The following is a 13183-nucleotide window of genomic DNA, read 5'->3' as shown; positions in this document are numbered from 1 at the left end:
CTTTTAACATGCACGGTGGAGCAGTTCCCCATCCTGTAGCGCTGCTGGTCCAGTCTCCCAGCTGAAGCCCCACGGACAAAGCAGACGTGGGTGGGTTGGACGGAGGCGGCATGACCTGGGGACTCGGGACACTAGAAATGGGCGCAAAAGTTCACATTTAATTATTCTTCTGCAGAAGGTGCATTTTCTGCACCCCTGTCTTGAAGCCTGGCACAGCAGGGTGCATGTGCGGACCATGCCCGGGAGGTGCAGGCTCCTCCTGGCCCTTCTCGCAGGGTGTTTTCTGTATTTACAACATTAAACATATTCCCCTTTCCCAGGAAACCACCAGTGCCGAAAGCTTATCCCTTCTCAGCCCTGCACCGAGCCCCATGCTGTGGGCACAGATCATAGAGGGGAGGTGATGCAGGGACGGTGGCAGGGGGTCTGCCCCAACACACGGCTGCGAGTGCTGGGCCAGTGCCGTGTCCCAGCGCCTTGTCCCGGAGAGCCGTGGCTTCTCACTTCAGGTCCCAGCTTGTCCCTTGGAGTTGTGCGGGGACCTCCACTGCCTGCGTGTGCATCTCCCCCACCCACACGTGCATCTCTCCTGTGCCGCACCGAGGGCTCCGAAGCTGTCATTTCCCAGGCATCCGTCTGCTCCGGGTAGCATCGGGTGTGCAACACGAACAAACTTCACACTAAATGAGGCTGGGCTCCCAGCGCGGCGTTTTGCAGCCCCTCCCAGCCCCTGTGGCCCATTAATACAGGAAACCTCCCTGGCTGCAGCCCACTCCTGCTGCAGCTCGAAGGGGGGTTGTGGAAGGAGAGTTTGGCACCCGCAAAAGCGGCTCGGGGTTCGAGCAACCTCCCCTCCTGCTCGGCTGCTTGTCGCTGGCTGGCAAAGCCCATCCAGGAGTGATTCTTGAGAGCTGCTCCTGCTCTCAAGGAGCTGGTGCTGCGATGGAAACGCTCGTGGGGCAGCGGGCCAGGATATGGCCTCGCCGCCGCGCCGAGGGAGGATGCTGGCTCGGCCGCTGCAGGGAGGAACCTTTGGAAAGTTCCCCAGCCTGATGGAAAGTGCTCTGGGCTGCCTCACGCTTTGCACATCAAGGATCCGCTCACCTTTGACAGGCCCCTGGGTCTCTGCTGACATGGGCGAGGGATCCCTGCCTTGCACAGACATGCCCCCCCATGCAAATTAGAGCCAATTAAGAGAAGGAGGAAGAGGTCTGAGGAAGGCAGGAGGCTCTTGGAACGGCATTTCCCCAGGGGAGCTCCACCCGAGCGGCTGCGTGTGGATGCAGCATAACGCGCCAAGGACGTGACACCTGCCTTGGCCCCACCAAGGACAGTGGGCGGTTCTTCTCCCTCTCCCCGCATCTTGACTGATGCTTCCACCACCCCACCCCATCCCATCCCATCCCAGTTTAGACCCAGCAATGAAGGATGCCCCACCATCCTCACCAAAGCGCTCTCCCTACCCCTTTGCCGCTGTCTCCTCGCTTCCTCCCACCCTGCATTCCTGGGAATGGCTTCCAGCCCCGGCCGAGTTTAGAAAACTTTCCAAGGTCGTGGCTGGTGCAGCTGTGCTGGCAGGGAATGGCACGGAGCGGCCCCGCTCGCTTGGGAAGCGGGATGGTGCATGGGGAGCCGGGGCGGCAATCCTCCGCACGGACCCCAGGGCCGCTGTGTGCTGTGGGTGTTGCTGGAGGTCCGAATCCCTCAGGAAATCAGGCGTTAGCAGCCCATCATGGGCCGGTGCACAGTCCAGCATCTCCAGGGATGGCAACTCTGGAAACGCTGAGCTGGTTCCATCCAGCCCAGTGTCCCGGTCTTTACTGGACCAGTAAGATGCTTTAGGGACGGGGTGTGAGAGCATCACGCAGCAGTGCTGTACGATGTACCCCTGCCGGAGCCAGCGACGTACGGCACAGGGGTGTCACTGAGCTATGCGGGATGTCTCTCACCTGATGGCAGAGGTCTCTGGGCCAGCAACGGCCAGCGTGAGATCCCGTTGCCAGGCACGGAAAAACCCAGCATCCACCAACCCCAGCTGCTGCTGCACCTGGGTACTTCCCCTGCAGCTTTTCCAGGTGCAACCCAGGCGCAGGAATGCTGGAGGATCGCTGCCGTGCCGCAGCCGCATGCCCAGCCAGCGTGCCGGGTCACCGGCTCCGGCCGCAGGGACACGTTTCCAACAGGCTGCACCAGCTGCCCGAGTCTGGTTAGCTTTGAGCAGAGAGCTCCTGCCTTGCCATAAAATGCAAACAGAGCAGCTCTGCCTTATCTAACTCTTTATCGCTGTATTTAACTTGCTCATTTTATCTGCACTTGAATAATAATTAATCTCCTGGAGCAGGCAGGCCTGGCCCTGTGGAAATGCGCCTTTCGTGCGGAGCGTGTTCGGCTTATGGGACTTGCTGGAGCCAGGTGACTTTGCAGAGGGAGAGTTTTTGGCTGCTGCTCCCAGATCTTCCCCAGTGAAACTGGTGGTGCTGGTGTCAGTGCAAATGGCTGTTTGACCCCTCAAATCTCATCAGTGCTCAGACCTTCAGTGGTGTGGGCTGGGAGCGATGCACATCCCTTAACAAAATCCTCCAGGCTTTGATCTAGGTGTTTCAGGACTCGGATAATTCATAAGAACAGCTGTTATCGCCCATGTTTTGGGAAAAAAAAAGAAAAAGATTCCCATTTTTATGGGTAGTTCAGGGCACAAATGATTTAGTGTTGCTTTGTCACCTCCCGTCTCCCTGCAATTTACTGCCCGGCGGTGGTGCTCCCGGCGCGGGTACCTCAGCCCCTGCGGACAGGCTGAGTTCCCCCTTGCAACGCTGGAGCCAAGGGCTCGCTGCTGCCGGTCGCCTCCCTGTTGTTCGTTAGCACAAATCACTAATTTCAGGGCTGCTCTGACATGCACCCGCTGCCCCCGATCACCAAGGGACTGCGGTGGCAGCTACCCGGAGCCAAGTCTCTGGCAAGACGTGCCTGTTCCCTGGGAGATGAGAAGCTCCCTGAGGTCTGGGAGCCACGGCCAGCGCTCCCGCTCAGCATCCCTACAATAAACCCCATCGGCAGGATTGGGAAACCCGTCCTGGCCCCTTCCCAGGGGCTGTAAATCAGAGCAGGGCTTGCAGGGTGACAGGCCAGGGCTGGCGTTTGCTCCCCGGGGCTCGCCGCAGCCCTGGCTACCCAGCTCCGGGCACACGGCAAAGCCGTCTCCCTCGGTGGTGGAGATGGCAGCAGGGCTGGGGGCAGCGGCTGTATTTTGTGGTCGTTTCCCTGGTTGAGGGACTCGGTATTCCCAAGGCGAGTGCCCAGACGTTGCCTACAGCTTGAAGCTTTAAATAGCTGAGCATAAATAAAGGTGGCAGCAGAAATAGTCTATCCTGGGGCGATGCTGAGGGCTGGGAGGACGGGGTGAAAGCAATGGGCAGGGGGTAAAATCAGGGGGTGCTGCCATGGGGCTGGGGTGCAGCTCTGTCGAGGGCAGGGGTCCCTACCGAGCCCCCAGCTGTGCCCGCACCGGGGGCTGCTGCTTCAGTGGGGACCGCTGGCAGCTCGGGCCCCTCCAGCCGACCCCAAAAGCCTCACCAGACGTTTTCTGGCGTGTTTTCCCAGCCTTTCCCCTGTGCCTGCAAGATCTACGAGGCCAATTTAAAGCCCCCTCCATCTCCAGCTCCTCTTGGGTCCTTTCGTAAATCAAATTGGGGATAAAATAGCATTCCAGGAACGCAGCGGGCCAGCCCCGGCTTTCTGTGGGAAAAGCAGCGAACGCACAGTGTCAGCACTGAATAAAGCTCGTGAGATGTCAGGCTAATTCTCTTTATAGCTCCAGGGCTGGCCTTTCCCACCGAGGACTGGGTACCCACGCCAGCCAGCGGCTCCCCGGGGACTCCCCCTGCGCGCGGTGGAGCTGTGCCAGCCCGGCGCGGTGGTGGGCGGCTGTCGGGGTTCAGGTGTTTGCGGGAGCGGGGCGATGGGTTTGCACGTGCAAGCGTGCGACAGCACGGGCAGAAAGCTGCGCACAGGGCTGGGTTGCAGCCTCGATGGGCAAGTGGCACGGCTTTGGGTTGAGCAGTTGACTCTGCTGCTTGTCGGTCGTGCAAGGATGGGGTTCATTTGCCCTGGATGTAAAAACAGTCGTGGGTTTAGGTTCGATTTCCTGACTGTGCTGCACGCCTCCTCCATCCCTGCATCTTGTACCAACCCCTGGGCAGCCATGGGACGAGGAGCCATCGAGCTCCCTCGGGCTGTCCCCAAGCACATACGGGATGGCAGGACCCCATGTCGTTGCCTTTCGGACGCAGCTTTGTGCTGGCTGATGAACAGAATTTAATTCTGCAACAATTAGGGGCTAAGCTACAGACCCAGAATTGCTTATTAAATCACAGATGGGAATGCTATTCCCAAGATTATTTAATTGCAAGTGTTTTAGCGATGTGCTCGCAAACGGGGGTCACATCTCATCAACAACGCTCTCATCTCTCACTCGCCCCGAAACAACGGGCACAGCTTTCTGGAGCTGCTATTTCAGCCTCTTTGCAAACTCAGGGCAGCTGGTTGCCTCCGTGCCCGGCGTGCCGGGCTGTCGCTGCAGCAAACTGGAGCCTGGCATTAAAACCCGAAGGGGTTTCGGCAGATGAGATAAGGAGCTGCGAGCGCCGGGTTTTTGAAGCAGCTGATGGAGCTCGGAGACGCTGAATCGCAGCATCGGAGACGGCGAGGTGTGCGGGGGTTGTTAATAACCCCTAAAGCCGTCCTAAAGAGGAACCGCGGACACATGGGGCAGCAAAATGCTGAAACCTGCTTCCGCTCCTGCGGCCGTTCCCCAAAGGCAGAACGAGTTAAATGCTGGTATTTCCATTACACTGCCTGTTTTGGCATCGTTTCTTGAAAATTAGTGGTAGGTTCTAGTGCATTTGCACGGAAGAAACTCAAGAAGAAATGGCTGAACTCTTTGTATTACTGATGAGTGTATTTGCTGGCAGATGGTTGCAGAAGAAATCTTTTATATTTATCATCTCTTTGGCTTACCAGGACAAGATAACAAATCAGGGTTGAAAATACGATTCTGGGGAAAATGGCTCTAAATTACTGCACTCTAAGCATGTTGTTTTATTCTTTAATGTAGCTACTTTATGTATTTCTTTTCCTCAAACTATATATATTTCCTTTTTATTGGCTAAGCCTTTCCTAATTTATATTTTCATTACTTTGATTAATACTACTTCCACAGTGACATTATTATTCCAACGCAGTTTTGCAAGTGTCTTACTGAAACACTTGGTGTTAAATAATCTTCGGATTTAGTCTGCATGATTTGTAATTTAATAAGCAGTTCCGTTTCTGCGTTTTATCTCCTAATTGGTACAGAATTAGCAGTTATCCTGGAATTAACACAAGCTATCGTATGCTTTTTTTTGTTGAAAAGAAAACAGATATAGGTATTCTTTTAGCTGTAGTCGTTTAGCCGTAACTATAGCCATATTAGCCGTTTTAGGATCATCGCCTGGATTGTAACTTGAGCAGGAATATGCTGCCATGGAAGTGATCCTGCTCTTTTCGGAAGGAAGATTTCAGTCTCCCAGGCAGTTGCATTTGATACTCCTTTAATTATCATTTGGTGAGCGTGATGCATCTTGTTCTCCCGGTATTTCCATACCCAGTTTGCTTCTTCCAATTCTTCCTGAAACCTGATTCCCAGATTTGCATCTCTGAAGAGCTGTAAACACTTCAGATCTGAATCCAGCAAGGGCTCGTCATCAGCCCTCCAGAAAACGATGGCTTTCACCTCCCTTCGCAGACAAAATATCTCTAAATCACGAACAATTAGCGTTACGGTTGGTCTAGAAGTGGCAGATTTCACTTGGGAAAAGCAAGATTAAATGAAGTCCTCGGCTGCGTTGCGTTTTGCAGGCAGGCGGGTGCCGGGGCGACGCCGGGGAGGGCAGGCAGGGGTGCGTGGGCAGCAGTGGCCAACGGGCCTGCAGAGCTGCAAGGTGTATGTCCGCCTGGCACAGAGGGCAAAGGGGCATTTGCTAATCTAAATCCAGCCCTAAATCCAACCCTAACCTTACCCCTAGCCCTAAACCTAAGCCTAAACTTAAGCCTAAGCCTAACCTTAGGCTAGTCCCTCACACGTGGATGTCAGCACCCCTGCACCAGCAGGTCTCGGTGCAGGGGATGGTCCCAGGCAGGTCTAATTTATGGACACGAACCAACCTAACGAAGAAAACCAGACGTGGGGCCAGTTTTCCCTGCTGCAAACGCACCGCTCCGTCACAGCTCAGCCCGGCCAGGCTCACGCGACGGCCGCAGCCCCTTGGAAATGTTCAAATTAACTGGCTTTGCCTTACAAAGTCCTTTAGACCCACGGAGGAGACACTGAAACAGAGACACTGAGTCACCGAGACACCAAATCACCAGGACAGACACCGAATCACCAGGACAGACACCGAATCACCAGGACAGACACCGAATCACCAGGACAGACACCGAATTACCAGGACACCGAAATGCCGAGACAGGGAGACACTAAGAGACGGCGGCTTGGTGGCATCTGAAGGACCGCATCCCCGAGACCCGGCACCAACAAATTGAATTACAGAGCACTGTGGGTTTCACAGTGAACAGAGCCGGGTGGGAGCCCATGGAGACCGAGAGGAAGTGGCAGGCAGCTGCCGGGGGGTTTAAGGAAGGATTAATGAGAGGAGAAGGAAAAACAGTTTTTCCCAAAGGGCCATTTTAAGGCAGCACTTGTAACCCTCCCTCCAACCAGGAAGGGCTGGGACCTCCCCATTTCCTTAACTTTTCCTTCTTCCTTTTGCCTTGAGTCTTTAATATTCACGGAGTCTAAATCACGGGTTTTCCCAGTTATTCCCATATATGAAATGCTTCTTTAAAGGAGGGAAAAAAAAAAAAAAAAGCCTCAAGGACAAATTCTCAAGAGATGAGCGGGATAAAATACCAGCCTGTTTCCAGCTCTCTGAAAACAAACAGGGCTACCCACATCTCGAATGATTTTCCTCCTTTTGTTCCCAGATCCAGCCACCATCCAGCTTTCCCACCTACGGCGCGCGGGGCGGAGGGAGGAGGAGGAAGGCGATCCCTCATCCGGTAAATCCGGCTGTTTCCCAGCTGTTGCTGTGACTTTGCAGGCAGGAGCGATAACCAGGAGAAAGACTCTGCTCTGGGCAACCTGGCCACCAGGTGCTGGTGTTGGAGAAAAGGGCCAAGGTCCAAATCTCTGCAAAATTAAGATGCCATCTGGGGTTGCCTGCTGTTGTGGGCAGTGCCCAAGAGCCGGGAAGCCCGTTTTGGGTTGAGAGGTGAAAAAACATCATTAGGTTGAGAAATGCAAGGAGGCCAAATCGGAGCTGTTGAACAGGAACGGCTGTATTCGCATCTGAAGTGGTTACGACTCCTTTCCCCGCTTGCTCATTTCCATCTCATCCGCCTTCGTCTGCCAGAGGTTTCCACCCCTCGGAGCAGGACCACCCACGGCCGCTCCGGGTGGGGATGTCCCAGGGTGGGGATGTCCCAGGGTGGGCAGCAGTTGCTGCCGTGGGCTTCTGCTAATGCGGAGCAGCCATAAATTGCTTGGAAAACATCTATGCCGGCTGCAGAGGGGCTGGCAGGCATCCCTCCCCTGCCCGTGGCTCCAGCTCTCCGTGCGGTCAGCCAGGACACGAAGCTGGGTTTAACTCAGCCTCAGACCCCCCGCAAGGCAAAATGAACAGCTCTGCAGTAAACTGGGCATTAAAACACCCAGCTGCCCCCTTCTCCGGGGCTATCGTGTCCCCACGTGCCTGGAGGACACAGCTCCCACCCTGTCCCGTGAGAGCAGGGATTCCCTAAGTGAGAGATGTGAATCTTGCCCTGAAACATGACCCAGAGCAGCCCATGGGGAAACACGGAGCGAGCGCCGGGCTGGCTGCTCCGGCTCTGGCTCATTGTGTCTGCTCAGTGAATCTTTAATTAGGCCATGCAAATTCCAGCAGCTTCTAATCATCTTAATCCCGAGGCCAGCTTGAGGTTGCTCTTGCTTGCAATGTGTGGGTGACCGCCTGCCCCTTCGCTTGGCTGAGGATGCTCCAAACTCATCTTGTCCAAGAATGGACACGGGCGTGGACGAGAGTGATGCAGAATCATGGAAGCCACATCTCCGCTAGCTTAGCATCCCAAAAAACCTGGTGGTCAGCTGGACACAGTGCAGGACTCTTGTCCAGTGATTGCATATGTCTCCTGGGGAAGGAAGGAGGACCTATAGACTGATCACCCCTGGGCACCTCCATGCACACTCTGCTTCTCATTACCTCCTGCAGATTTGGGGTTGCTCCGTGGATGGAGAGAATCCCCTCTGCTGAGGGGGTGTTGGGGGGATGCTAATCCAGGCGGCACTGCCTTTCCACCTGGGGATCAACATGTTTTTGCACTGTGACACGGAACTGATCAAAAAGCTGATTGCTGCCCAAAGCCAGACTCTTTAGGCATCGAGGCGCACGCTCCTGCCGGCTGCCAGACCTGCTTTCACAGTGCTGGCAGGGATTTAAGGTGCAATCGCTTCTTGGGTGCGATTCTCCTGAGCTGGCTGAGATCTTTACCTCGGGACGAGGTGACTCATGCCCCGAAGTGCCCGTTTCTCTCACCGCCGGCAGGCCCAGACATGCACATCTGCACCGCGGCAGCGGCGTACCGAGGGTGACATCAGCCCCTCCTGGGTGCCTATCGCAACCAGCATCACCACTCTCATCCTGTTTCTGACGAAGGGACACACACGCTGCTCTCTTCTTCATCAGTTTTTGGTTGGTGTCAGCTGCAGCCCAACATATTTCTGCGTGTTGATTCTGCTCCTGAGTCCTATCACACATCAGAGCTGGTACCTGCACCCTTGAGCCGAGCTCCTCGACAGACCCATCCTCAAAACCTGCCCCGTGCCTCAGCATCTCTCCATGACCTCCCCGTGCCTGCCTGTGCCCGGCGCAGAGCTGGGACACACCGACACAGGCTTGGGTGCCTGGGGGACCCGGCGGCTGATCTCCCACCGGCTTCCAAGTCTCGTCTGGTGGACGGTTATTAATGCAGGAGAGTTGTTTCCTTCTCGTCAGCAAAGGCGAAGGAGCACAGCAAAATGGATTTCTTTAGAAATCGATGTGCATTATGTCCACGAGGCCACTTTATTCCGCTTTCCAAAGCAGCATTTACTCTTTCCTGGTATTTACCCGCAGCCATGTCCTGTTGTTTTCTATGGGAACAGCCCAAGGTCTCCTGAACCCATCACCCAGCCTGGAGACAGATCTACCCACTTGTGATCTCCAGATCCCTCCTGTCACCTTTTAAAAGACACATTGACCATCTCTGAGGTTGGTCTAACTGATAAGCCTGCTCCTTAAAACCTGCTCCCCAAAACCTGCTCCCTTTATTATATCTTCCCAAATCCTTCTGGATGACTTTCTGCTGTGGCCTGATCTTCCCTAAATGATCAATTTGAACCTTGATCATCTACAAAAAAACAGACTTTCTTGTTTCTGATCAGGTCAGAGAGGTTTTCTACCTGTAAAAAATTATTCCACAAAATCTTTTTGTCTTTGGCACCAGCCGTTCAGGCAGGCTCAGCAGAGCTGGGATGACACTACAGAAGTCGTCTCCAAATTTCTGCTGGGTAATTGGCAGAAAGTAGGTGTGAGAAGAGTCTGGGCAGAGAGAACGGAGATGGAGCTGATTTTACCTGTTTTGACACAGAAGAGCTGACTGGCGTTTGCTGACGCTGCTTATTGCGCTTTCAGGTATGTGCACGCAGCATCTGAATTCCTGCGATCGCTGCAGGAGGTGTCAGGAAAGAGGTTTTTTTGCAGGCTTTTGCAAGGCTTTTACGCTAAAACCCCACTAACGGCATGTCCCTCCCCCAGCCAAAGGCACCCAGGACAAGCAGCCATCCATCCCAAGGGCACCTGATATTTTATTAATGTCACCGAGTCTTTGAGGACTGTGCTCAGCCCTGGGATGCGTCAGGCTGAGACTCAGCGTTGCTGAACCCAAACGAGCTGCAAGATAATCCGTGTTTTCACCAGTGACCGTGACCGATGCACGTTCAGCATCTCAGGCGTGAGGTGTGCGCGGAATAATGTCCCACGGTGCGGTCCGAGAAATGCCTTCTCGCCTCCGAGCCCTGCGGTGAGCTCCCCCGTGAATTTTCCGATTCTTCAGCCAAGAATGTGATAAGGCTTCACGGGTCAGTCACACTGCATAAACATGTTCTCCGCTCTCAGATCCCATGACCTGCTCTTGAACTGGTGGAGCTGAATCCTCAGCCACATCTCTCAGCCCCAATGAACATCAACCGTTACAGACACGCAGTGACTGTCCTCATCATCGCATCCTCCAAAAAACGAGGACCTTCCACATCCTCCCCACATTCTCTGATGGTTTGTCACTTGTTCCCCTCCACTCAGTGCTCCTTGCACCACATCTGGGTGCTGTGTCCAGTTTGGGGCCACCAATATGACATAGACGTCAATGAACTGGAGTGGGTTCAACGGAGGGCCAGCAAGACGGTTGGAGGCTGGAGCCCGGTTGGAAGCTGGAGCTTCTCCATGAGGGAATGGGGCTTGTTCAACTCAAAGAAGAGAAAAGTTTTGGGACACATAGCAGCAGCCTTGAGCACCTTAAGGAGGTTATCGAGAAGGTGGAGCCAGGTTCTCCCATGGTGGTTCATGGCAGGAGGCCAAAATCAGAGAGGTTCACATGGGATATACGGAGAAACTCCACCCTTGGTGGTTTTCAAGACCTCGATGGATAAAGAGGAAGGGAGGGAAGGGGAGATGTTGTTTCAGCGATGTCTCAGGCTGAAAGGGAAGGAGGCTGCTGCCATCTAGAGCAGGGACTCCTCTGCGTGTGGTCGCAGCAGCCAAACTGCACTTTCCCAGGCCTGGAAAGATCATCTTGGTAGAGATTAAACCCGGAAAATTAAGGAAAAAACATTACAAGCTGGAATAGATCAAGTAATGGATTCCCAGACTCTGGGCAGAGCATCCGCCCCTGCCGTCCTTGAGCGGCAGACGCTGCGCCGCTTACATAAGTGCAAATTAATAATTGATTCGAAATAGGTGGAAAAAGCCCATTCTTGTCTCCATCCCCGCTGCAAATTTCTGCCCCCTGGGTTTAAGCGCAGCCAAACCCAGCCAGCAGCTCAGAACATGAAAAGGAAAAAGGTTTAAAAAAAAAAAAAGGAAAAAAAGAAAAATAAAAACCCAGAAAAGTCCCAAACTATTGGAGAACTTTTATTAGGTGTCCCCAAACCACAATCCCACAACCAAGCAGGACGGTGCTGGTTGAAGAAGGAAAAATCCCCGAGAGAGGAAGCGAAAGCCGCGCAGAGAATGTCCCCAACCCCACGGGCTCCCCCATCTCCCATTGTCCCCGTGTCCTCATGCCTCCTGTGTCCCCCCACCTAATCCCATGCCACCCTGTCCCCCCATGCTCGCCATGTCCCCCCCATGCCTCCATGTCCCCCGTCTCCCCATCCTTGTATCCCCAACGCCCTGTGTCCCCACGCCCTCCATGTCTCCCTCATGTCCCCGCCATGTCCCTGTGCCCCCACCTCCCCATGCCTCCATGTCCCCTGTGTCCCCATGTCCCCCATGTCCCCACACCCTCCATGTCTCTTTTGTGTCCCTGCCATGTCCCCATACCCCAACCTCCCCATGCCTCCATGTCCTGTGTCCCTGTGTCCCTCATGTCTCCCTGTGTCCCCATGCCCCCCCGTGTCCCCACACCCCATGCCCCCCTGGTCCCCCATGTCCCCTTGTGTTCCCATCCCCATGCCTCCCTGTCCCCTGTGTCCTCCTGTGTCCCCCATGTCCCCACCCCCGTGTCCCCATGCCCCCCGTGTCCCCACTCTCCTATGTCCACCTGTACCCCCATGCCTCCCCGTGTCCCCACGCCCCCATGCCCTCCTGTGTCCCCACCCCTGTGTCCCCACGCCCCCCACATCCACCCCGTGTCCCCCCATGTCCCCACCCCCGTGTCCCTACGCCAACCCATGTCCCCACTCCCCTGTGTCCACCTGTGTCCCCCATGCCCCCCGTGTCCCCATACCCCCACGCCCTCCCATGTCCCCACTCCTCTGTCCCCACGCCCCCCACATCCACCCCGTGTCCCCCCGTGTCCACACTCCCTGTGTCCACCTGTGTCCCCCATGCCCCCGTGTCCCCACGCCCCCACGCCCTCCCGTGTCCCCACCCCTCTGTCCCCACGCCCCACGCCCTCCCGTGTCCCCACTCCTCTGTCCCCACGCCCCCACATCCACCCCGTGTCCCCCGTGTCCCCCACGCCCCCACCCCTCTGTCCCCACGCCCCCCACGCCCTCCCGTGTCCCCACTCCTCTGTCCCCACGCCCCCCACATCCACCCCGTGTCCCCCGTGTCCACACTCCCCTGTGTCCACCTGTGTCCCCCATGCCCCCCGTGTCCCCACGCCCCACGCCCTCCCGTGTCCCCACTCCTCTGTCCCCACGCCCCCACATCCACCCCGTGTCCCCCGTGTCCCCCACGCCCCCACCCCTCTGTCCCCACGCCCCCACGCCCTCCCGTGTCCCCACTCCTCTGTCCCCACGCCCCACATCCACCCCGTGTCCCCCGTGTCCACACTCCCTATGTCCACCTGTGTCCCCCATGCCCCCCGTGTCCCCACGCCCCCCACGCCCTCCCGTGTCCCCACTCCTCTGTCCCCACGCCCCCCACATCCACCCCGTGTCCCCTCGTGTCCACACTCCCCTGTGTCCACCTGTGTCCCCCATGCCCCCGTGTCCCCACGCCCCACGCCCTCCCGTGTCCCCACTCCTCTGTCCCCACGCCCCCACATCCACCCCGTGTCCCCCGTGTCCCCCACGCCCCCACCCCTCTGTCCCCACGCCCCCACGCCCTCCCGTGTCCCCACTCCTCTGTCCCCACGCCCCCACATCCACCCCGTGTCCCCCGTGTCCACACTCCCTGTGTCCACCTGTGTCCCCTATGCCCCCGTGTCCCCACGCCCCTCACGCCCTCCCGTGTCCCCACTCCTCTGTCCCCACGCCCCCCACATCCACCCCCTGTCCCCCCGTGTCCCCCCCGCCCCCCCCGGGCCTCGCTCCGGTCCCCCCGGCCGCCAGGGGGTGCGCTGGCGCGGGGCGGGGCCGGGGCGGGGCGAGGGGCGGGGCCGGGTG

This window comes from Ciconia boyciana, chromosome 27, assembly GCF_034638445.1.
Source record: "Ciconia boyciana chromosome 27, ASM3463844v1, whole genome shotgun sequence".
Taxonomy (NCBI): Eukaryota; Metazoa; Chordata; class Aves; order Ciconiiformes; family Ciconiidae; genus Ciconia; species Ciconia boyciana.
The sequence above is the reverse complement of the archived record's forward strand: the minus strand, read 5'-3'. Positions refer to the sequence as shown.